A 27,105-nucleotide genomic window follows, 5' to 3' on the forward strand; every position below is an offset into this window, starting at 1 on the left:
GTGGATAATAGCAGTCTTCATTGTTAATACAGACATGCAGGCTATGGAGACTAAGGATTTGTCTACATGGCTCCGCAATTAGGATTATGAGGATATGAATTGCAGTGCTCACTGAAGTGTTACATTGTAACTGTCCCTCTAGCTGTACCATAGAAATGGTATGTCTGGTTACCCTATGCTAAAGGAACAGTTCCATATTTAAGGCCTTCTGCAGGAGTTCTGGCTTTTCTTAAAAGGGGCAAATTGTCCCCCATTCTGCCTTGCCCCCATTAGTAATAGATAGGTACTGCTGCTGGCTGGATCTCTGCTCACCAGCTGCCCGTCCACCAGCATTGAGTGTCCAGTGACTGATAGTGGAGGTTGGGGCACACAGGTGGTGAGAGAGAGCAGGTTTTCCAAGTGGCTGTGCACCTGCCTTTACAGAAGGTTCATGTAGCCTATATTTGTTTGCTTATGAGAAGGTCATGTATGTCAGTATTAGGGGAAAAAAAACTTATAAAAATCAAGATGTACAGCTACTTCTTCCCATGCCTTCTGCCCATAAGGCTCATCACTCTGTCAAAAAATGATATTAGGTTGGTTTGAGATTATTTGCTCTCGATAAATGCGTGGTAGTTTTTACTTATCACCTTATTATCTTCTAGGTGCTCACAAATTGATTGTTTGTTCTGTTATCTTTCTAAATATAGAAATTAAGCTGACTGGTTAATAATTCCTCAGGTTGTCCTTTCTTTGCCCTTATATATATGCGATATTTGCTCTTCTATAGTCTTCTGGGATCTCTTCTGTCTTGCTGGGTAAACTTGTGTAAGAGCTTTTCCTGAATGTAAGCCTCAGCAGTCATTTTCTCTTGGCTGGAAAAGATTAGCTATAACTATGTCACCTTCCAACTTCTGCAGTCATGACCTGTCTGTCAAGAAGGTACAAGGTCCTTTGAAACACAGTGTTGTGACTTATTGGAAAGGATTGTGCAAAAGAATATTATGCATAAGCCTTGTGTGAATTATTATGGTTAATATTTGCATCTTGATAGCTCCTCTAATGTACTGGGGCATCTGCATAGAGAGGTCCACTGACAGGGGGCTGGGGGAGGGGGACACAAGAGGCAATTGCCCTGGGGACCAGTGATTCCAAATGCCCTGGGACTCCTGGTCACAGCTATGATAGGAATAGCATTGGCCACAGTCCTGGGCCCCTTAAAATACCACCAGAGCACCACACAATGTGCTCTGGGTGGCTCTGAGGGCTGCCTGGGGTGGAGGGTCTGATATGATGCACTCGAGGCAGTGCAGCCTCGTCCCGCCCCCCACACCTTGCCGAGGGGCCCAGCAAACCTGTCAGCACCCATGTGCACAGACCAGAGAGTACAATCCCTCCCCTGAAGAGTTTCTATTTGAACATGTGCATGTTCTTTTTCAGAAGACTAAAATAAACAAACCCTGACTATGCAGTTGCAGAGCCAGAGTAATACTTTTGAGGGACATGGAACCACCTAGGCCAGGGGCTGGCAACCGAAATAGCAGGAAGAGCCTTTTTTTCCAATTCGGTAAAAAACTCAGTACTTCAAGGGCTGCAGTGCATGTGAATACGAGATGGTCCTTAATAACTAATGTCAAACTATACTTTGTGTAACCCCTAGTTTAAGAACAGTTACAATGAATTGTAATGTGATGCATATTTGCTGCAGGATGTTCACAAACTTTTTACTATTATCTCATAAAATTGGAAGGGAGCTTCACAGGTCATTGAGTCCAGTCCCCGGCCTTCACAGTGGGGCCTATCACCATCCCTCACCGACTTTTATTTATCACCTATTTGCCTCAGATCACTAAATGGCCCCCTCAAGGACAGAGCTCAGAACACTGGATTAATGCTCAAACCACCGAGCTATCCTTCTCTGCTGTGTAGTCTGCTAGATGTTCTGTTTCCTCACACTTTACAAGTGTGTTTGTACCACTGTCTTCCTGACTTTCACTCCCAAACCTTCTCGCTTTCTGGAGGACACTAGGGGAAGTTATCCAACATTTCAAGATCACACATCGTTTGCTATTTAGATAAGAGTTGTTCATTTCTGGGCTTTTAGATGTTCACCATTTATTGAAAGTAATCAGGGTGGGTTTTTTTATTTTGCAATTATAGCGTTGGGAGCCTCAAAGAAGTCCTTAAAGAGCCACAAGTGGCACCAGAGCCACAGTTGCAGACCCCTGACCTAGGTACTTCCTTCTCCCCACCACCAATCTACCCACTAATTGCCCACACCTTGCTCAAATGGAGATGTAGGTGACTGTTTCTGGAGCTAATGGCTGACTGATGCCACATGGTAGGACCTAAAGTTTCAAGTGGCAAGTGCCCAATTTGAGACATTATAAAGAGGGCTGAATTTTAAAGGGAGAGTTTTCATTGCTTCGGAAAATTGGGCACCTTTTTAGGTATATCATGCTGGTCACCTGAATCGCTGTGTAGGTATAGGTGCTCAGAGAGGCTTTCCTTCAACTGTGTATTGAAACATGACCATCACATGCTTCTTATTTCCAGCCACCCTAGAGAGGAAGATCAGCCTTTAATTTATGTTCCTGCATTGCAACCTGCAGCACTGACACTCGCATGGTGGGCCAACGAAGCAGCTACTCTTTTTTCATGGACCTAGACTGTGGGATAGAGTTTATAAGCAATTTGGTATTAAAGGGCTGTCCCATTTGGTTTTGCAGTGCTGTATCTCTGCTGTGATGTGTGTCCTTCTTATAGAAAGGGTGGTTAGCACACACAGCTAATGTTAAACTTAGATAAACACAGTAACAGTTGCAATAAAAGAAAAAAATAGGTCATGTCAGTGGCGAGAACATATCCTGTCAGCCACCCGAAGTCAATGCCATTGCCGCTACTGCTTCTGCTTTCATTTTCTTTGTCCCTTTCTGCCTTCCATTAATGAGTGTGCTGCCTGATGAGCAAATACAGTGTCCTCTGTTGTGCTTTATTTCTGCAGTGTAATGAACAGAAAATGTGAAGGGCTAATGGGAGCTGGTGCATGTTTTTTCTGCTGAACTAATAATGGGTAGAATTTTAGTTCAAAGTTGTCCAGTGTCTGGCCTTGTGTAGGTGTTTTATGCATTTGTATTTTGTCACTTTTCCACTCATCTACAGACAAAAGTGTAGGTCCCTGACAGCTTCAGTCCATCTAATGGCAGAGAGAGGAGGCAGGAAACAAACAGGCATGCCTAATTAGCTTACATTGTACCATTAAAACAGCAATACTAATACCTCCACAATACGAGTTTGATATCGCGATGGCCAAAAATATGCTTTTGCTCATTTCATGAAGCGTTATTGGGAGGAACTACAATGATTATAGGACTATAAGACTAATAAACAAGCATCATAAAATTTGAGTGACAAAGGAGTATCACCTTCAGCTGAGCTTGCCCTTCACTGGCAAATGTTTAAATGGGACCATTAAAAATGTGCAAAAGCAGATAGGGTCTGATGCTTTCAAAATCTTTTGTCATTGGGCTAACTCTGATCTCCTTGGTAGACGGGGGGAATTAGGCCCACACTAGACACCTTTGAAAAACTTAACTTCATAAGAAAACTGAGGTCATTTAATGCTAAATGTTATCAGTCGCCTCAGTGAGGAAAATGTAGAGATTGAAGTACATTCTGGCTGAGGTGAATACAAGACTGACCTCATTTCCCGTTTGTACAGACTCTTCCTTACTTGCTCTGTACTCCCTAGTGGGCATTCTAAATATTCCCGACAAACATCACATCCGCTGTTCTGAAAAAGAGAAAACCAATAACACCACCTGGCCTACCCACATAGCTTCAATGTCAGTGTTGGTGGTCAGAGTGTATAAGAGGCCAACCTGATGATAAAGCAAGATGACACTGGTTCTGTATGTTTTCCTCTGGCACCATAATAAAATATGATTCTGGTGTCCTCATGTATTCTTGTGCTGTCTCCTTTGATTGATAATCTTTCACCCAAATGTGATATCCTATATTCAGTACTCCCAAGGATGTGACTCTGCCACCTGGTAAAGGCCCTCTTCTGAGAGGTTTTAACACAATATTCTTACTTCGGTAGCTCTCTGGAATTCAGGTTGTCAAAGTTCAAGCTGACAAGCAATGGAAGGGCAATAGGGTGGCATGAACACCCAGGGATTTAGAAATAAGTTATCTTGTTATTCTTACTGCATGTAGAGATTCACCATTACTCTGAAGTGATTGTGGGTTGCATAAGTTATGAGTGAAACCATAGGTATCTGCAAACATCTTAAAGGTAGCGGAGGAAAACAGAATTATTTTCCAAGATGACTTTTTTGGAATTCCCAAGTGGGTAAAGATAGTGTTATCATCTCCACAACTGAATTTGATGTGGTACTGAGCAATTTGGCAACTTCAGTGAATTGTTAGAAATAAAGTCCTCAAAAGATAGATCAATCTCACCTCTCTGCCACATGCTGTCTGGTACAGCCAATGATAGCTATGGACACAACACATGGCACTCAAATGAGTCAGATATATTTCTCATATCTCTTGTTGTTTGCTTCATAAAGCTCTCTCCTTGTATTTTTAATACCTTGCTGTCATTCATGCATTCTGCCAAGGATTTCCTGTTTCAGAGAAAAAAGGTAACCAGCCTGGACCCTTCAAAAACAGACCTTTGAGATACCCAAAAGTTTCTGTCAGTCTGTTTTGTCCAACCTTCTTTGAAGTGAGTCATGACCTGACTCAGTAATTCATCTGCCTCTTGCTGCTTTTTCTGTTCTTATGGGTATTTTTTTCTGTGAGTGGCAAAGCAGTAAGTATTGCATCTGCTGAACTTACGAAGGCTGTGTCTACACTTGTCTCCAGCTTCAAAGGGGGCATGGTAATCATGGCCATGGGAGATTACTAATGAAGTGCTGCGGTGAATAGGCAGCAATTCATTGGGCTAATTTGCCCCCATGGCAACTTCGAAGCAGCAAACTTCCAAGTGCCAGCATGCATGTAGTTTGAGGAGTAAAGGGACTTCACAGTACCCACGGCTACACTCATTCCAGCACTTGGAAGTTTGCCACTTCCAAGTTGCCACGGGAGAAAATTAGTGCAATGAAGTGCTGCCTATCCACCAAAGCACTTCATTAGTAAGCTCCTGTGGCCCTGATTACCATGCCCCTTTCGATACTGGAGGCAAGTGTAGGCACAGCCTAAGAGTATCATCTCCTGCTTATACCATTGCTTGTGGTTTGTCTCATATCATGATCTGGGAGATCTTGTTTGTTTTCTCTATCCCTCTTTTACAGAGGTGTTCTGTTATCTGTTGAGTCTTTATCCAATCCCAGTCCAACACCATGCAGAGATTGGACACCCAGCATGGCATGGCTGTGGTGAATGTAAGATAGAGTTCATTTGCTGTTTACACAGATTCTTTTCTTCTTGCTTTCTGCCCCCTAAATTTCAGAGCTAACATCACAGAAAACACCTGAACATGTTTAGTTGCCTTGGCCTTTTCAATTCTAAGCTTCATTTCTGGGATTGCCAATATGTGCCAGTTGTGTTTAGTGGTTTATGTGGTCACCTGTTCATTTGGAACGGCATTGAAACCGACAACTTATTTAATAGGGACCCGAAGAAAAATCCTCCTTATTTTTCAGAGCCTGAGGTCTACTATATCCTTAAAAGTCTAAACAAAATTACTTGCCCTGAAGAGTTTACATTCTAATTAAATATGCAATTAATGGAGACGACAAAAGGAGGGGGAAGATAGAGGTGCCATAGTAAACTACTGGCTTAAACAGTAATAGTAATAGTAAACAGTGAATATATGCACTGCATGGAGATATTCCTGTAGAGTTTTGTGTGAAAGTAACTGAAGTGATGCAATAGAAGTCTGCTTTCAGGAAGGATATGAATGTGGATGTAGTTGTTGCTATAAGTGCCAGCTGAGGAAGGCATTCCAGGAGTAGGGAAATGATGTGGGGGAAATACCCAGTTGGAGGAAGGAAGAATAGGCATGCAAATGTTCACCTTTGACGTAGTGGAGATAATCTGTCTGGATCTGTGTTTTTTTTCACACAGTGCCAAATACTATGATATTTATGTACTAATGAGGACTGATGATGTTCTGTATCCTTGTTACCATATCGTTTGTTTACACTGTGAGTTAGTGTGCAGCAAGCTAGAGTGTGGTTCTATAGCACACCAGAGCTGCCATGCTACAGTTTCACACCCTGTTTTGTCACACACTAATTTTCCATGTGGGCAAGCCCTTACAGAGATCCTCTTTCTCTATGTGTTGCCATTTCTAACAGTTGAGCAATCTCACAAAAAGTCCCAAGAGTTGGGGAGATGCATGAGTTTTCACAGGGGATTAGTCCTCCTTCATGAATTCACTGTCCTTGTCCCAGTACAGCCTGTGTTTGTTGACACTGGCAATGTGGTACTTGGCTCACGCATTCCTTAAGCCTTTATATAAACAGAATGAGTTCCCAATTTGAAGGCTATCTCTCTGCTCTTTGTTGTGCAGTATTTGTCTATTGCAGGTACTTAGGCTATGTTTTACAGTATGAGATAAATTTGAATTTAAGGCAGCTAGATTGATATTTAAATGTCAGTATCTTCACTATAAATGCCATACATTCGATTTGAGGAGTACGAATATCAACATCATTGGAACCAGCTGGGTGTAGCATCAAGTTTGAATTTAAATTTTGAATAAAAGCCAGTGGAAGGTCCATGTCTTAAAATCAAATTTATTAGCCTCCAGAAGTATGCCATATGTATCCCACAAAGGCTCATGGTTACTCACCAGGTATGGCCGCTTCCATCTCCACTGCTCTCCAGAGCTGCGTCTACACGTGCACGCTACTTCGAAGTAGCGGCAGTAACTTCGAAATAGCGCCCGTCACGTCTACACGTGTTGGGCGCTATTTCGAAGTTGAAATCGACGTTAGGTGGTGAGACGTCGAAGTCGCTAACCCCATGAGGGGATGGGAATAGCGCCCTACTTCGACGTTCAACATCGAAGTAGGGACGTGTAGACGATCCGCGTCCCGCAACATCGAAATAGCGGGGTCCTCCATGGCGGCCATCAGCTGAGGGGTTGAGAGATACTCTCTCTCCAGCCCTTGCGGGGCTCTGTGGTCACCGTGGGCAGCAGCCCTTAGCCCAGGGCTTCTGGCTGCTGCTGCTGCAGCTGGGGGTCCGTGCTGCATATACAGGGTCTGCAACTAGTTGTTGGCTCTGTGTATCTTGCACTGTTTAATGAAAGTGTGTCTGGGAGGGGCCCTTTAAGGGAGTGACTTGCTGTTGAGTCCGCCCCGTGACCCTGTCTGCAGCTGTGCATGGCTCCCTTATTTCGATGTGTGCTACTTTGGCGTGTAGACGTTCCCTCGCTGTGCCTATTTCGATGTTGGGCTGAGCAACGTCGAAGTTGAACATCGACGTTGCCAGCCCTGGAGGACGTGTAGACGTTATTCATCGAAATAGCCTATTTCGATGTCGCAACATCGAAATAAGCTATTTCAAAGTTGGGTGCACGTGTAGACGTAGCCCAGGTGAGCAGGAAGGAGACCACAGAAAGCTGGTGAATTTGAATTTGAATTTGAATTCATCAGCACCCAGGCCTTGAAACCTAAAGGGCGCCACAGTGAAAAATTTCTTTTACGCATCACATCGCAGCACATCAGTAACCATTGCATTGGTAGCCATCTCAATCACGTAATCATGTGCACTCAAGGCAGTGATCTGCCTAGAAGCTCTCCAGCTTGCAAGAGAGCTCAGGCATGGACCTATCAGGAGATTCTGGATCTTCCTGCAGTTTGGGGAGATGAATCAGTGGTGAGCAGAGGTCAGGTGTGCAAGAGAAACATGAACATATGTGATAAGATCTCACAGTTGATGATTGCTAGAGGTCACTCCCAGGACTCTATGCAATGCTGAGTGAAGAGGAAGAACTCTGGCAGGCCTATCACAGAATCTGGGAAGCCAACTGGCGTTCCAGGTCATCTCCACAGACCTGCTACTCTTATGAACAGCTGCACATGTGTAGGGAATGTGGCAGAAGGAATGCAGTGCTGCTGAAGGCTGGGAGGAATGAGTCTCCCAGAGGTCATCTGCATGAGAATGCAAAAGGTGTGCATGTGTGGTACCTTTTCAGGCAAAGCCTAATGGGTAGCAAGTAAGCCATGAGATTTGGTCTATTGTAAACATGTAGTTGTAAAATCACAATTTAAGCTGACACAATGCGGGAGTTGTGAGATCTCACCAATGCTCTGGGTTGTTGTGGGGGACAGGGCAGTCGCCTTAGCTGTGTAAGACATTGATTACACAGGGGTCCCTGGTTTAAAGCATTGTGAGAGAGAAGGGGAGGGGTACTGGTTGAGCCAGCTTGCTGAGTGCCTTGGCCCTGCCTATGCTTTGGCCATATAGCTGTAAACCTGGCTTGACTAACTCTCCCCACCTGTTGAAAGAAAGAGCTGGATACTAGGGTGTTTGTGAAACCCCACACTAGAGATACCAAGAGCTGAAATCAGAGAGTGGCAGCTGAGGCCACACAGAGCTGAAATCACTGGGTTCTGCCTTAGGGCAGTCCCAAGCAGTGGGGTTAGGACCGGGGGACAACAGCAGGACCAGCGGGTGGCTGGTAGGAGCGGCGGCGACCGCTGCGCGGCTGGTAGGAGCAGTGGCGGACGACGGTGACCGGCGGGTGGCCAGTAGGAGCAGCAGCGGTGGTAGACGACAGTGACCGGCGGGTGGCCGGTAGGAGCAGCGGCGGACAACAGCGACCGGCGGGCGGCTGGTAGGAGCGGCGGCAGACGACGGCGACTGGTAGATGGCTGGTGACAGCAAGGGGAGGCTACGGACAAGTGGACAGCTAGTATTGCCCTGGTGATGTCTCTGTGGGCTTTGAGTTTGGGACTGCACCGCAGAGGGTACACCCTGTAACTGTGTGTGTGTGGAAAAGGGCCAAGAGCCCCAGCAAGAGACTGGGTTCTACTGCATATGGGGATGGTATCTGGGTAAAAGGGGTTTTGTCTCTTCTGTGCTGAGATATACTGCATCTGTCGCTGTAAGCTTGGGGTAGGTTACGGTCATTAAACAAGCCATTTCTATCTCAGACTCTGTGCTTGCGAGGTGGGGGGGGGGGAGAACCGCCTTACAGGCACCCAGCACGGGGGTGAAATTGTCCCAGGCCACTGGGTGGGGGCTTGAGCCGGTTGGTTGTATCCTTGATAGGAAAACCCCACAAGAGTTGAACCGGGCCCTTCTGGCAGGCATCTGGCGTTAACAGAAGGGTTACACATGCTTCTTGTGGGGAGGGGACCCCCCACATGGCCTACTCTTCATTTCAACATTTGTGGAGGCCCTGGTCTGGAGTCTGGGATGAGCCAGGAGGAAGAGGCCAATGAACAGCAGAATGGGGACAACTAGCAGGGACCTGAGGAAGTTCTTCTTAATTGCCCAGATCTCTTCACCCTAGATCTGGAACTGGTGCCCTCTGTGCCAGTTCCCAAGCCCCTAGGAACCAAGCTATTTTTGTGAGTATTTTTTTCTGAATGCTCAGAGTAGGTTGCTGGTGGGTATAGGTATAGGTACAGGCACAGGTTTTCTGTGCCCCTCATAACAGCATGTTAATATTTCTGATGATGGAGTGCTTCCTCAAAAGCCTCATCCAGGCACTCTTGTATTTTTTTGCACCAGGTTCTTGGGCAGGCCTGACTTAGTGTGGCTTCCATGGTAGCACACTTTGCCATGCCAGGGAATCAGATAGCAATCTGCTGTCATGGCACCACTCAGCATTTTGGAAACTTTTCCAGGCTTGTGGTCACACTGGATGAGCAGCTCTTTTTCGTCCTTTCCTATAGACAACCTCCTAACCTAAGAACGATTCTCACCAGCAATCACAGGCTCTACCACACTAATACTAATCTTGGAACTTTTCCTTGCAACAAACCCCACTGCCAACTTTGTCCACATATTTATTCTGGGGATACCATTGCTGGACCTAACCATGTTAGTTACAAGATCAAAGGCACATTCTCATGCACTTCCCACAATGTTATATATGCCATTATGTGCCAACAATGCCCTGCCACTATGTACATTGGACAGACTGGGAAAACCTTGGCCAAAGAATAAATGGACACAGAGCAGACATCAAGAAACTTAATATACATAAGCCAGTCAGTGAACACTTCAATGGAGTGGGCCATTCTGTTAAAGACCTGAGAATTTGTGTCCTAGAGCATAAAGAGTTTAAAAACAGATTAGAGAGATAAATTTGTGAGTTGGAGTTCATATTCAAATTTGACACATTAACACATGGTATGAACAGAGACATCAATTACCTCACCCATCGCAAGGACTGCTTCCCTTCTTTTGATGCTCGTAATTATCTCAGGCAGGACAATTAACATCCCCCCAACTCTTCATCCCCCTTCTGTGTATTTGATTTGTCAGTTTTTATTACAATTTTTTTTCTTTTGGTCTTCTGGGCTTATAAATGTCGGTCAGTATTGAAAATGAAACAATAGACTCTATACCCATCCCATAATATCGACATTCTGTAATTGGCATTATGGCTCAATCAAGTTAAAAGTATTATGTATGAAGACTCGTAACAGAGAATGTATGAAGACAGTCATGTTTTAATAAAGAGTTAAAGCCTTGAAATTCAAATTTATCTCCTAGTGTAGACACAGCCTCAGCAGCAGCATAGGAATCAGTAGGAAAAGGATTTTGACTTTTGTTTATTCTTATGCTTGCTGTAGATCAAGGATCTTATTCACCTGAATGGCGTTTATCAGTAAAAGAAGTGCTTGAGGGCAAGGTACATTTTGCAACTCTTTACGCTGACGTGGCCTACGATCTACTTGTCCTGTAGATATCTTGCAACTGCTCACTACAGCTGGGTAACAACATTTTTCAACAGCTAATTTTAAAAAAAAATTCTTATTCTGCATTGAGATTAAAACATGAAATCTCAAATTTTCACGAACTTAAAACTTAAAAAAATGGATCAATTGAAATATTGCATTTTGTTTCAATTTCTACCATTTTCACTCTTTTTCTTTCAGTTTACCTACTGATACAAAGTAATTTCAAAGAAAAATGGCATTTTTTTCATGTAGAACATGTCCAAATGGAATAGTTCACCAACTTGGAAATCTTTTTAAAACGTTTTGAGTCGAGAAATTTGTGAAAACTATTTCCAGCGAAAGGCTTTGGTTTGGATGAATCACTGTTTTTCACATTAAAAAAAAAATGCTGAAAAAATCTTCGACCAGCTCCATTTTCCATTGCCTTCTGGCACATTTAGCCCTCCCTCCACTTTAACCTAGATGATTTAGCTGCCTTATTAATGTTTCTTTAGTGTGATAATTTTCAAACAAACCAAACCAAAATCCACTTAGGGAAGGAGTTGTAAAAGGCATTTAAAAAGCTTGCACGTTTATTTAGATGTGATCTCAGTTTCTCAGTACCCCATCAAGGAGGACTTTTCCTGAAAATCTCTTTAATTTTTTAAATTATTTTTGGAGTTTAATTAAGCACCTAGCCAAGCCACTCAAAATATGAGCAGAGCACTGGGAAGGAAACATTCTGAGCCAAGCTGCAGTACAACATCACCCACATCCTGATTTAACAGCCTCCTGTCTTCCCTGCTTCCACCACAGACTACAGCAGCAACCCCTGCACATCCTTTCCTTGACAGTAAATCTGTCCACATCACTTAAAAACACCACAAAATAATATGCCCTTATTACAGTAAATCCCACCATTACAAATTATATTTTAATTGGGGCTCACAAGCAGATAACTTCAAGCAAATGACTTGCCAGCTCATTGGCATTAACAGACAAGTTTTTGCCTTTTTTTAACTGGAGTAACTACAGATATTTGATGTCTCAAAGTCATAAGCAACTGCTATCCAGTGCCCCCCACAATGGTCTTACAGTGGACAGAACGGGCTCTAAATTCATGGACACTGCTGAAAACTGTGAATGAAATGAAGTGAGTTGGTCTTCTTGCCTTTCCCTTCCCCCTTACAGTATTAATCACTTTGTATCATCAGTAACTAAGGTGGGGTTGTGGGGTGATCAAGGGTGCCAAGACTGCAGGGCCCATCTCCATGTTTGCCTGGAGGAGGGAAACCAGATTGATCACAACTGGATGGGGGCTTGGCTCTTGATTTTAAGTTGAATTAGGATTGCTGCGGGGATTTTACCTCTTTGATGAACTTACACTGTCCAGCAACATTTGGGTAAGTTTGGCTAGTGGTGCTCTCCCCCACGTGTGAGAAGGGTTTGTCAAATGAAAAGAGGAAGCAGAAAACTCTCTCACTAGATAAGAAGGGCCACGTTATAAAGCAACAGCTTCATACTGGCATCTTGCACACAGCAGTTTTGTCCTGCCAGGTATTGATGTCAGTACAGGTTGAACTGCTCTCATCTGGGACCCTCAGGAACTGACTAGTGCCTGATGAGAAAATTTGCTGGACAGTGGGAGGTCAATATTGTCTAACACATTACCAATACTTCCACTGCTTAATGGACTCATAAAGACATTCAGGGGTAAATTACATCTAAATAACAGCACAGAAAGAGCCAGGATTGGTGGCTGGAAACAAACTTTATGGGAGCACAGGAAACTTGGCCAGACCCATGATAAGTGGTGTCCAGCTAACTAAAATCATTCCAGAATATGAAAGTTGCTGGACTAGAGAGTTCCAGATTAGAGACCTTCAACCTGTAGTATTCTATAAAAGTATTAAGACATACCTTTGAGTTACCTGCATTTTTCATATCTTTGGATGATTGTTTATTGGCTGACTGAACAGAAATTCCTGCTTTAGAAGTTGTCTTTAGGAATTTTCTAAAGGAGAAATAACTATTTATACCCCCACACCCCACTAATGTCACTGTATTGGTGTCTGACACATGGTTAACTCCTGTGTTGAAAACATTTTTTTATTGTATTCTGTTTTTCCAGGATGAATGAACACTACCTTGTGATTGTTAAGACCACGTAACTCATGAAAAGAATTGTATTACATGTAGTATCGGTTCATTAAATTTTTCTTCCTAACTCTCCGCGCTTCTCTTTCTCGATGGTTTAGAGTCAAGCCACCTTGGTGTTGCAGTTCAGTTTTGCTGGTTGTTCAGTAGCTGTCACTGCTGCTTCTGACACTTGCTCTTCATTAGCATTTCCACAGAACTAAGCCAACAGAAGAATTTCAGAAAAAACTCTGTAGACTACCTCTAAACAACCCTCTTTCCGAAAAGCTCCCGTTGTTGCCATCACATTCTCAGTGGTAACTGGAGGATCAGTAATGTAGGATAGTCCCTGAGCTGGCAGAACTAAATGACACAGTAGGTAAAAGAACAACTGGCTAGACTTTTTTACTTCCTCTGATGGATCTACCTTACATAGGGCAGGAGGGTGTTAGTGTAGATGCACCTGCCATATATACCTTAGCAGCTGGTGCTCTGTACTCCCACCAGAGAGGCATATATTAATCCTGTAGAGCCATCTCAAAAGGCAGGCTTTTTTAATGCTTCCCAAAATTTAGTAGAATAGTAATAATACAGCTAATATGGAAATATTTGACATTTTAAGAGCCTCCAAAGAGAAATGGGTTTAGTTCTTCCTGAGTCATATTGATCCTTTGGTGGTTTTCCAGGACTGATTGATCTGTTTTTGAGAGAAGCTTTTTCACTGCAAGTGTCAGAGCACTTAAAGAAAATCAAAGAACTCTTTAAAATAAAATAGGGAGAGAAATACATAGAAAGAAATCTGTCATCCTCTCTACTGTATCAGTGGCTTTCTTTACAGAGCTTATGCTTTCTTATAAATAGACTATCTGTATTGTACATAACAGCATGCTGCATGACAGCCTAGTAGATATGGAGAAAGAGAGTCTGCTTTGGAACTAATTCACAGCCGCCCACGAGAAATCCCCCCCTGTAACCCACACCACCATCTCTGTTTATGATGGAATTATCTGCCAGCTGTTTGTATGATCATTTAAACCCAAATAAAAAATTATGATTTTTTTTTCTAATTCCCCCTTACTAAAAAACAATATGCTCCCTACTTTACCATAAAGGACCTAAAGCAAAGCAACAAGCTGTCCTGTAGCACCTTAAAGGCTAACAATTTTATTTATTAGGTAACGTGTTTTCATGGGTAAGACTGAAGTGGGTCTTATCCATTAAAGCTCATTACCTAAGATGCTACAGGACAGCTTGTTTTTTGTGAAACCATTGTGGCTGCCCCTCTGAGACTAAAGCAAAATAGCTATGTAATGTTTTGGTCTGCTGTGGTAGTGTACTGTAGTATACCTTTACAGGTGTCCTTTTGGTGACAACTATTAATGCTTAAGTGAGGCCAAACAACCTGGTTCAACAGATTTAGGTGGCTGCTTTGGCAGAAGTAAGTGACATTGGCAAGGAGTGTGTGAGCTGGGAAGTTTATCTCCCCTAAAGGTATGTCTACATTGCAATTAGACATCCATCACTGGCCTGTGTCAGCTGACTCAAACTCATGGGGCTGTTTTATACTGGTGTGGACAATCAGGCTCTGGGATCTGCCCACCGCTCAGGGTTCTAGAGTCCAGGCTCCGGGCCAGTGAGCACCTTTAAGCATCCCATTCACTTGAGCCCCTTAGCAGGAGTCAGGAAGCATTGGCCAGCAGATTTTTTTAATTTCAGTTTAGACCTAAGCTAAGAGTGTTGCAAAAGCTAAATGGTGAATCTCTTTTTTTGGAAGGCAGGCTGCAGCCAACTTCTGGTTACATAACTGACGCAACAGCAAAGTTTAAAAATAAAAATGAAATGTATTAAATATACAAGCCCTTCACGCTTTCAAGAGAATAACACAAGTTGACATTTATCTATGATACAGATTAGTCCCAGGATTCACTTCCAATCGAGCTGGGAAAGGCAGATAAAATAGCAACAGAAAATAAGAGCAGCCTTATTTAAGACAGAGACTGTTCTGACTAAAAAGTGATGTGTGGCAGCCTTTTCAGAGGCATTCTTGCCACCTGTCATACTCTACTGTACTTAATCATTTGACCGGATAGTTATTTACACCAGAATCTGTCCCTAATAAGAGAGCAGAATAGTAAATTGCTGCAAGGAACATAACTAAACTCTGGTGATGCAGATTGTCAAGATCCCACAAGTTCTTTTTTTCATTTATCAGGGCATGTGGTGACCAGTCTATTTTATCATCAGCAATATAACTTCCTTTTGTGGAAGGGGGTAAAGAAGAATGCGTCTGGAGAGGGCTCTGTGACTTCTCCACTCATATTTATATCTTTTTACTAATACTGCATTCTGCTTATCAAAATACTCTGTTCTAAGGCCAAACTTTATTAAATAAAAATGCTCCCCAGAAAATTGCAGTGGTGATTTTATAGCTATTTATTAAGATTTATTTTTTTTTGTTTAGCCTTGAGCAGTTGAAAGGACTTGGAGCTATGGATCAATCTTTTTCAGCAGAACATATTGATAACATTCCAAGGCAATGGTGTAAGTGCTCCCTCTAGTGAGCTGTATCCAGGCACGTACATTTGGTTTTAACTGCTTCCCTTAGGTAGCTCATGCTGTTACACACGCAGCACTTTCTCCCTTCACTCACCATTTTAGAGTAGAAATAGACATACTCTCTCCTGTTCAGCGAAAACAACATTTTGGAACACATTTATCAGATGTCACCCTCAAGGAGTATTGTGGAAGGCACTTGGGTGTTCAAAGAACTGAGGCTCGGGCACAGTCTCTTCTGAGCTCTGCCACTGATTTGTTGCAGGGCCTTGGGCAAGTCAGTTATGGCCTGGTTTACACAGTTGTACTCAGCACTTGTGAAAATCAAGCCATTCACTTCACTCTGTTTCCAGAGGCTGATCAAGACAATCTGCTCTCTTAGTAAAACCTCACCAGGTGACACTCCCCCCTCCTTCCCCTGGACCTTCTGGGGGTGAGCCTTTTGGTTGTGGAGCACCACTCATAGAGGTTTCACACAGCTCCTCCTCCCCTCTGCTCCTTGAGTCATCATGAAGCTGGGCCAAATCTGAGTGAAAGGTGTAGTGACCTGGTGCATTGGGTCAGGTTTGGTCCAACCCCACCCCAACTACCCGCCAGCTGAATCTGCTGCCTAAGGCAGCTGCCTACTTTTTCCCTGACTGTTCCCCAGTTTATACGTCTGTAAAATAAAGATAACAAATACATAGCAATTCTCTCATGGAGTGTTGATTGACTTCATGTCTGTGAAGTGCATTGAGCCACTCAGATTAAATGAACAAATTCTGTAAATCCAAATAATTTTGTATACTTGATTGATATTTTTTAATGGATAACTTTCACCAAATGCTTGTGAGTTAGTGGCAGATCTGTGCATGAATAATGCGCTGGCTTTCCTTCCTTTGCTCCGTTCTTTCCACTGTATTCTTAGTTTGCTGAGCCCCAGCTGCCCCCAACCAAATTTACTTAAATGTTCGTATGTTTAGGAATATTCTGGTAGAAATTACAAAAAGCATGTAAAAGTCACAAGGCTACAACAAGCTTCAGTGTGGGGAGACAAGAGTATGAACAGCTAGAGATCATAGAATATGTAAGGATCACATAGTGTGTTTAATTGCAAACAATAAATAAAATATTTACACGACATTTCTTAGGCAATTCTTTTCCTTCAGGACAGCAAGCCAAAAGAATATGGAGAGGGCATGTATGTTACTATTACTCCAATTTATCATTTAACCTCAAAAATGTGAAAAATAAATGCCTAAGGTCAAGTCGTTTTATAACAATTGTATGCTGATGCTCAGGAGGGCTGACAGTGACAAACTATGCCTTCACTGTGGAAGGGAGATGAACCAAAACAAACATTCTTCTTTATTTTCTGGGAAGAAAAAAGTCCTTTTGGAACTGGGGCAACAACCTAAAAAAAAAAAAAAAAATCCAAAGTAGCTCTTAGAAGTTTTCATGGCAGATGTCAACCATAACAAGGATAACACAAGAAATGTATGCATTAAAAGTAAAGGCACAGAAATGTTTGTTTCGAATGTCTTAGCCAAGCCTCTGGGAACTCTGGATTTGGATAATCAAATTAAGAGATAAGTCAGAGAAGCAAAACATGACTTTTTGAAACATTTCAGTGATGAGACTGGTCCTTATTACACACAATTCACTCTGCTATCATAGTAAATTCCCCCATGCTGAGACTTGAGTTTGGGGGGGAAAAAACAATAGATTGAATTAGTTCCCCTGCGGAGCTATGGAAAGAGCCAAAAACTCTGGCCTATTGGGGAAAACAATAGACCTGACATGCTGCACCAGCAAACACAGCTTTCATTCCAAATATGATGAATGATAAGAGATTCTGCCCTGTGGCCCCAAGCTAACTTTTTCACATGAGGTAACTAACATATCCAATGACAAAGGTATGTAAGCCACTTAAGGAAAAATGATGGAACATTTTACAGAGAATCATTTTTAATAGCGGTATTTTAATAGCAAATAATTGTCTGAAGTAATATGTATGAATGCCTTAGTGAATTCTGTAGAATTTTTCAGTAATGGGTGTATTTTTTGGTCTTGATTACTGAGAACTTTTAGTTATGCTGAGATAGTAAATACCATGAAATTAGCTTATTTCCTAGATTTATATATTATCAAAATGAAATTGTATTCCAATTTCTATTTATTAAAATAATTTTATTTTCCCAGATGCTTAGAGGTAAGAATATGTAAAACCGAGGCCCAATCTCTTATTCTCATTCAAAGAGAACTCCCTGTCACTTCAAGATGAGTTTTACACAAGATGAGAGAATTTAACTCTGAAAAGGGACTAATAATACTGTGACGCTAGAGACCTGACCTATCCATGGAAACTAAATATTTTCCACAAGAACTGCTTTTCCCTTTCTGTCTATGCAAGGACTAATTTTGGTGTCAGCTGCTGCTGGTATGCGTGGCATGTATCGAGTGAATCAAAATAATAGTAACTGCTCTCACAGACTTTCCTTTTACACTACCCACAATGGATGGTTGAGTGAACTGTTTATATAACTTGTACTCTGTTTATTGCAATACAGAAATATTTGCTTTTTTAAACATGAGAATATTTTTTCCGAAAAGACCAGGAAGGTCCTAATGGTGAATAAGCAGCACCTCTCCATGATATATTTTATGAGAAAATACTCGAGTCCAATATGTATTCATCATCATCATCAACAACAACCATGGGCTCAGTACCTATTGGTGTCTGATGCCTCCCTCACTATTTCTTTCCACCTTTCCCTGTCCAGTGTGGAGTGGCTTAGTTTCTGCAGACTAGCTCCGCACCAATCTACTATATCATCTACCCTTTCTCTGGGGGGTCTGCCTCTCCTATTCAAACTGTCGATTATGCCAAATGCCAAGGTCTTGACTTTTTGGTCGGCGTTTATTCTGCAGATATGCCCAAATTGCTGTAACTTGTGTTGTGTAACCTTCTGCAGCAGGTTATCTTTTGGCTGTATCTTTCTATATAATTCCTCTTGGTGATCTGCATCCATCCTATCCTCAGGATCTTTCTACAATAACTTCTCTTGAATGCCAAAATTCTTCTCTTCGAATCTTTGATTATCACCTATGTCTCACATGTGTACAACATGCTGCTGAATACATGTTGTCTAGCTGCTTAGCTTTGCTCCTAACCTAATCGCTTTGATTTTCCAGATATAATTCATCTCCTTCAAAAGCTCTCTTGCTTTCGCTATTCTAGTCGCTAGTTTTTTCTTACAGTCTAGAGGATAAGTCATGTTGCTCCACAGATATGTGAACTTCTCCATGTTCTCTAGTTCGATCCCATCTGCACTGATCTTCCTTCATACTTCCTTATCCCCAAATAACATTTTTTGTTTCATTGGTGTTTATAATCAGTCCGTACCACTTCCCTTCCTCATTTAGCACCTGCACCATTCTCGCTAGCTTCTCTTAATCTTCCTGGATGATAACGATATCATCCACAAACCTCAAATTGTTAATTCTCATCTTGTGCACCAATATCCCTTCTACCTCTTCCTTGATCTTTTCCATCACTCTCTCTAGGTGCATGGTGAAGATACTCAGTGATATCGGATCTCCTTTTCTCCTACCTCTACTCATTCTAAACCAACTTCCCACCTCCTGCACATTCTCACCACTGCCTCTTGATTGTCATTGATATCCTTCAACAACTGTATCAGTCTGCTATCCACTCTGTATGACTCCAACACCTCCCCAGTCACTTTCTGATCTATACTGTCAAATGCCTTCTGAAAATCGACAAAGCAGTTATAGATGTTCTTTTTCTTTCGTTGAGCTTTTTCGGTTATCAATCTTAGTGCCAAGATCTGCTGTTTGAAACTTCTGTCTTTCCTGAATCCCATTTGCTCATCTGCTAGGTGTTCTTCTATCTGCAATCTCAGCCTCTGCATCAGTATCACCATCAGTCCCTTGCCTAGATGGCTCATTAGGGCAATTGTTCTGTAGTTCTGCACTCCAGAACACTTCTTTGTCCAGTTCTTAGGTGCCTTCCCTTCTTTCCATGCTATGTTACAGTTGGTGTATTTCCTGAATCATACTTTCTCCACCATAGTTGATCATCTCTCCCATGATCTTATCATTTCCAGGACTCTTGTTGTTCTTTAGTCATTTCATTGTTCTTTCTGGCTACGTCTACACGTGAAGCCTACTTCGAAGTAGCCTATTTCGATGTGGAGACATCAAAATAGGCTATTTCGATGAATAACGTCTACACGTCCTCCAGGGCTGGCAACGTCGATGTTCAACATCGACGTTGGGCAGCACCACATTGAAATAGGCGCTGCGAGGGAACGTCTACACGCCAAAGTAGCACACATCAAAATAAGGGTGCCAGGCACAGCTGCAGACAGGGTCACAGGGCAGACTCAACAGCAAGCTGCTCCCTTAAAGGGCCCCTCCCAGACACAGTTGCACTAAACAACACAAGATCCACAGAGCCGACAACTGGTTGCAGACCCTGTGCATGCAGCATGGATCCCCAGCTGCAGCAGCAGCAGCCAGAAGCCCTGGGCTAAGGGCTGCTGCCCACGGTGACCATAGAGCCCCGCAGGGGCTGGAGAGAGAGCGTCTCTCAACCCCTCAGCTGATGGCCGCCATGGCGGACCCCACTATTTTGATGCTGCGGGACGCGGATCGTCTACACGTGCCCTACTTCGATGTTCAACTTCGAAGTAGGGCGCTATTCCCATCCCCTCATGGGGTTAGCGACTTCGACGTCTTGCCACCTAACGTCGATTTCAACTTCGAAATAGCGCCCAACACGTGTAGCCGTGACGGGCGCTATTTTGGAGTTGGCGCCGCTACTTCGAAGTAGCGTGCACGTGTAGACATGGCCTCTACGTCCTCCCCCAAAATATCTGTCTCACTCTCAATGCTCAGTGGGGATATCTTTCAGTTCTTTGATCAGTCTCTCTTAGACATTTGAGTCCAACTGTGTACAGATTGATGCAATATCTTGTCCATTGCTGCACAACCTTCTTCTTGTTCATGAGCACCTCCTTTTTCTCATTTTTGATCACCACCTGCTTCGGCTGCCACTTCCTATTAATATTCCTAATCATCTTATACATCTCCCTGGTCTTACGCTCCATAATGCCTCTCTTAATCTTCACACTTTCCTTACTTTGTTGCATTTCACTCTATATGGCTGTTCTGCCTTCTGATCTTCAACGCTCTCTTCTCTTGGACCAACTTCAGTGTCTCCTACATAACCCACTTGTTATTGATCTTGTCTTCTTCCAGAACAGTATGCTCAGTTGCCTCTTCTATCGCTGTGGCTATCCCTTCAGCTCTCTTATCTAAGTCTTTCTCTGTGCTTGCATTCCTGATCTTCTCTTTAAGTGGTGCTCGATATGCATTCCCTATTTCTTCCTCGCCTGGTCTTGCCATGTCTCTTCTCATCTTAAGCTGTGGCTTATACTTTCTGTTGAGTTTCATCTTGATGTTTGTGATTACTAGACTGTGGTCTGAGTCTATATCTGCTCCTTGGAAAGTTCAGCATTGCTGTACTCTGCCATGAAGCCTCTAGGGGTTCTATGCCAGTCCCAAGCTGGGACAAAGGAGGAGGGTTGGTCAGATGAGCGACAAAGTGCTGATTGTAAAACAACAATACAAATGAAATCTGATGACAGTACAACTAACTGATAAGAGATGCCAGCTTGGACGTCACCCAGAAAAACAAGATCCACAATATCAATCGAGTGATTAGGGTTGGGTCGATAAGCTGGCTACTGAAAGAAAATTGCAAATTATACATATACTATCAATTGTAATGTAGAGTGTCTGAACACTGTGGACAACTGGGCTACGTCTACACTTGAAGCCTACATTGAAATAGCCTATTTCGATGTGGCGACATCGTAATAGGCTATTTCGATGAATAGCGTCTACACGTCCTCCAGGGCCGGCAACGTCGATGTTCAACTTCAACGTTGCGCAGCCCAACATCGAAATAGGCGCAGCGAGGGAACGTCTACACGCCCAAGTAGCACACATCGAAATAGGGATGCCAGGCACAGGTGCAGACAGGGTCAACGGGCGGACTAGCGCTTCCGGGGCAACAGCTAGCCGCTCCCTTAAAGGGCCCCTCCCAGACACAGCCTGCACAGCACGCGGTCTGAGGAGCCATAGGCACACAGACCCTGGGCGCCGCAGTCATGGACCCCCAGCAGCAGCAGCAGCAGCAGCAGCAGCAGCTAGAGGTCCACCCAGCCCTCCCGGCAGGAGCAGGGCTTGCCCTGCTCCGTGCCATGCGGGAGGCAGCTGAGCACCTCCTTGCCCCAGAGGAGGAGATGCCCCCAGGGCAGCAGGGCTCAACCCCTACCCCTGCAGCACCCCGCCCCACCTCACACGCCGGCGGCTGTGGAGCTACCCCACCACCACCGACTGGTGGGAGCGGCTGGTGCTTGGGGAGTGGGACGACGACCGCTGGCTCAGGAACTTCAGGATGAGCCTGTAGACATTCCTGGAGCTGTGCCAGTGGCTCACCCCCGCACTCAGGCACCAGGACACCGCCATGCGGCGTGCCCTCACAGTACAGAAATGGGTCGGCATCGCTGTCTGGGAGCTGGCCACTCCAGACAGCTACCGATCCGTGGGCCAGCAGTTTGGTGTCGGCAAGGCCACCATCAGGGCTGTCCTCATGGAGGTAAGCGAACCCACGGGGGGAGGACAGGGCAGGGCAGGGCAGGGCAGGGCAGGGCATGGGGGCCAGGGTAGGGCAGGGGGGCCAGAGCAGGGCAGGGCAGGGCAGGGCAGGGCAGGGCAGGGGGGCCAGGGCAGGGCATGGGGGCCAGAGCAGGGCAGGGGGGCCAGGGCAGGGCAGGGCAGGGCAGGGGGGCCAGAGCAGGACAGGGCAGGGCAGGGCAGGGCAGGGGGGCCAGGGCAGGGCAGGGCAGAGCAGGGCAGGGCCACGCACACCCTGCTCACCCCTCATTGGTGCTGTCCCATGTGCTTTCTCTGCAGGTTGTGCGTGCCATCAACGCCATGCTCCTGCACAGGCTCGTGAGGCTGGGCGACCCAGATGCCACCATCGCCGCCTTTGCCACCCTGGGCTTCCCCAACTGCTTCGGGGCTCTGGATGGGACTCACATCCCCATCCACGCCCCGCATCACAGTGGAGGACGATACCTCAATCGAAAGGGCTACCATTCCGTCGTCCTACAGGCCTTGGTAGACAGCCGGGGACGTTTCCAGGACATTTACGTGGGCTGGCCTGGCAGCACCCACGACGCCTGGGTTTTCCGGAACTCGGGCTTGTGCCGCCGGCTGGAGGCGGGGACCTACATCCCCCAGCGGGAGATCCCTCTGGGGGACACCACCATGCCCTTCTGCGTCATCGCAGATGCGGCCTACCCCCTCCGGCCGTGGCTCATGCACCCCTACACGGGCCATCTCTCCGCTAGCCAGGAGCACTTCAACGAGCGCCTGAACCACGCGCGCCAGGTGGTGGAGCGCTCATTCGGCCGCCTGAAGGGACGCTGGAGATGTCTCCTGACCCGCCTGGATGCGGGCCCCAACAACATCCCCCAGATTGTGGGTGCCTGCTGCGCTCTGCACAATTTGGTCGAGAGCAAGGGGGAGACCTTTTTCCAGGGCTGGGCTGCGGAGGCCGCCAGGGCACACGTCCAGCCACCTGCTGCCCCCAGTCAGCAGGTGGACCCAGAGGGGACCCGGGTCCGGAAGGCCCTGCGGGCCCACTTCAATGAACAGGCCGTGGGGTGAACTCTGCCCAGGCCCCCTACTGCCCGCCCCTTCCTCCCCCACACTCCTGCCCCAACGCCCACACCATGGAGCACCCCACCGCCCCCCCTCCCACTTGTCCTGGACAAATGACAGCACGCACTTGTGGCTGAACGTAAACTTTTTTTTTTGTCTTTCAGAAACTTTTTTCTTTTTATGTAAATAAATATGTGAAACACAAACCAAAAACTAGGTAGAAACGTTCAACAAAAGCAATATGTACAAAAATAAAACAATACAACAAAAGAAACAACTGTCCGCCATAAAAAAAAGAAAACCGGGGAGGATAAAGGGGAGAACTATGTACATGGGGGAGACGGGGCAAATGGGGGGCCAAAAAAAACAGGGTCCAACTATATACAAGGGGGGGGGCCACGGCACTGGGCGTTGCTGGCTGGGAGCCCTGCCGCGGTTGCAGCCTGGTCCGTGGCTGGGTGGGAGCGGGCTGGACCGGAAGGTATGGTGGCCGGCGAGTGTCAGGTGGCTCCAGGGGTCCCTCGGCACGCCGGCCCTCACCGGTGGGTGGCGGGGCGACGGCAGATGGGACGGCGACGGGTGGAGCAGCTGGTGGTGGGGCTGCAGGAGCAGGCAGGGCGGGCGGTGTTGCGGCCGGCGCGGCATGGGGGGCCAGGTAGTCCACCAGGCGATTAAATGTGTCCATGAAGGCCCCCCATGCCTCCTGGCACCAGGCCAGTGCCCGCTCCTGCAGCTGGAGGTGCTGCTCCGCGACCTCCAGCTGCCGACGGTGGATGGCCAGCAGCTGGGGGTCCGTCGCCGTCGGCGGTTGGAGGCGCGGGGTCCACCGTCTAGCCCGCCGTGGGGCCGGTTGGTCCTCGGCCGAGGGGCTGCCCTGGAGCGATGGTCCCGGAGGGCTCTCCGGGACGACTGACTCCTCGCCGGCACTCTCTTCCGGTCCTTCTGATGGTGCAGGTGCAGGACACAGGAGAGGAGGGAGGGAAGAAGAATGGAGACAGGCATTAGTGTGGGCCCCGAGCCGTGGCCTTTGTCCCCCCGCCCTGTGCTGCAGGTTCCCCATCCCCGTCACCGGGAGATGCTGCTGTGATGGATGGGGTTCAGGGGTCCCCCTGCCCTGCACCCCGTCCCCTGGTGGGAGCGACTCTCACTTCACCCCGCAGGGTCTGACAGCAGGAGAGGTTTCTTAGGCCACAGATGGCCAGTTTCTGGCAGGAGTGACAGCACCAGCTGTCGGAAGAGACAGTCCTTCCAACCCGTCGTGGGGAGAAGACCCCAAGGGGTGCCCCTCGGGGATGCAGCTTTCCCCCTCCTCTGGCTGGCTGCCTTCCAGCTCTCCCTTCCCCTAGCCTCTAGCTGTGGGCCCCGCCCTCGCCCCCCAATTCCAAGCCAGCTCGGCTCCTCCCTCGTTTGTTCAGGGCAGAGGTGTCACCTGCCAGCTGTAGCCCCAGGATCCTCCTTTGCCCCTGGGAGCTATTCGGCTCTGGTTGCTCATATGTAGCCTGAGTCTCCCTTTGGCACTCCCCCCACTCCATCACATGCTGCTGCTGCGGGGTGTCCCACCCCCTCCTCCCGGGGGCCCCTCGAGGTTCTGCTCCCCCCTGGCACGGGGATGGGGCATGGCACTGTCATGCGGGGTGGGCGGGGGCAGGAGCTGATGGATGCAGTGCTGTGGTGAGGGCCATGGCCCTGGTGTCCTTGGAGCCTTGGCCATGTGAGCATGTGGGGGGCCCTGGACACATATCTCTTACCCCCGCCCCTCAAGCCCAGGGGTGTCCACCAGAGGGGGGTACCCACCTGTCGGTCCGCTCCCACGGTCCGGAGATCCCCGGGGGGTGGAGGCCCTGCTGCTGCTCCGGGATGGCAGGAGGAGGATCTGCAGGCTGGATTCTGTGGAGGAGGAGCCCCCCTCCTCCTCCTCCTCCTGCCGCGATGTCCCGGGGGTGGCCTCCGGGGGGGGCCCCGGGGTGCGGGGCTTGCCTCCGGGGCGGACTCCGTCTGCAGGGCCTGCTGGGGCTCGTCGGCCAAGGTGTCAAGGGTGGCCGGAGGGGAGGAGGTGTGCCGGGAGCCCAGGATGTCCCTGAGCTCCCTGTAAAAGGGGAAAGTGACGGGGGCGGCCCCAGATCGGCTGGCCGCATCCCGGGCCCGGGCGTAACCCTGCCGCAGCTCCTTGACCTTACTCCTGACGTAGTCAGGAGTGCGGGCAGGGAGACCCTGGGCAGCCAGGCCGTCGGCCAGCCGAGCGAACGCATCTGCGTTCCGCCTCCTGCTCCCCATTACCTGGAGCACCTCCTCCTCGCTCCAGAGCTCCAGCAGGTCCCGCAGCTCGGCCTCCGTCCAGGAGGGGCCCCGCTGCCGCTTCCCAGCCTGGCTGCCCTGGCTCCCCTTGGGGGGGGTCCCCTGGGGGCGCTGGGGGGGCTGCCGGCCAGCCATCACAGCTGGGTGGGTGGCTGAGGGATGTGCAGGCTGGCCGCGTGTGCAGGCTGCAGCCTGCACATTCCCTCAGCTTCCTGCAGAGGAAGGGAGGGGGAGGGGACCTTTAAGTGGCCGCTCCACGCGGCCACCAGTGAGCTGAGGGGCTGGAGAGAGCATCTCTCAACCCCCCAGCTGATGGCCACCATGGAGGACCCGCCAATTTCGACGTTGCAGGACGCGGATCGTCTACACTGTCCCTACTTCGACGTTGAACGTCGAAGTAGGGCGCTATTCCGATCCCCTCATGAGGTTAGTGACTTCGACGTCTCGCCGCCTAACGTCGAAGTTAGCTTCGAAATAGCGCCTGACACGTGTAGCCGCGGCGGGCGCTATTTCGAAGTTAGTGCCGCTACTTCGAAGTAGCATGCATGTGTAGACACAGCTCTGGAAAGTTAGAGTTGCTTCAGAAGGCAATGGAGAGATACCAATGTGATATACTTGGACTGGAGAAGAGGCTTTGGATGGCATTGGGAGACTTGCAGTTGCAAAGTTGTTTGGTCAGGGAATGACATGAAGCATGAGGAAGGAGTCAGATTCCTTCTTAGCAGAAAAGCTAGAGTAGCATTGTTAGGGTACAAACTGGAGAGTGCAAAAATGATGGTAGCAAGATTGAAAGTGAAACCATTCAACATCTCAGTCATTCACATGTATGCACCCATATTGGAGAGTACGGAGGAAGAGATCAAGGTGTTCTATGAAGTGTTGACAAAGATACTGGAGGAGACACCAAAGAGAGATGTGTTGACCATCAGAGGAGATTGGAATGCAAAGGTCAGAACAGATAATGAAGGTTGGGAGAGAGTCATGGGAAGGTTTGGATACAGAGAAAGAAATGAACGCATCGGGAAACTACTAGAGTTTGCTACAGAACATGAGATATTGATCTTCAACACAATATTCCAGTAAAAGGACTGTAGGATATGGACATGGTGATTGACTGATGGGATGTCCGATATGTACTGCATGCATTTTAATAGACTATCATTATTAAGGGCCCAAAAGCAAGCTACTCCACTGCGTAAGAAAAATAGAATATATGGCAAAAGACTGCCTTGGCTTAACTGGGAGATCTTGCATGATCTTGAAATAAAAAAGGAATCATATAAAAATGGAAACTATGACAAAATACAAAGGATGAATATAAGCAAACAACACAGGAATGCAGGGGCAAGATTAGAAAGGCAAAGGCACAAAATGAGTTCAAATTAACTACAGACATAAAGGGAAACAAGAAGACTTTTTATAAATACATTAAAAGCAAGAGGAAGACCAAGGATAGGGTAGGCCCATTGCTCAGTGTTGAGGGAGAAAGAGTAACATGAAACTTGGAAATGGCAGAAATACTTAATGGCTTTGTTTCAGTCTT

This window comes from Carettochelys insculpta, chromosome 1 (assembly GCF_033958435.1).
Source record: "Carettochelys insculpta isolate YL-2023 chromosome 1, ASM3395843v1, whole genome shotgun sequence".
NCBI classification, from domain to species: Eukaryota; Metazoa; Chordata; order Testudines; family Carettochelyidae; genus Carettochelys; species Carettochelys insculpta.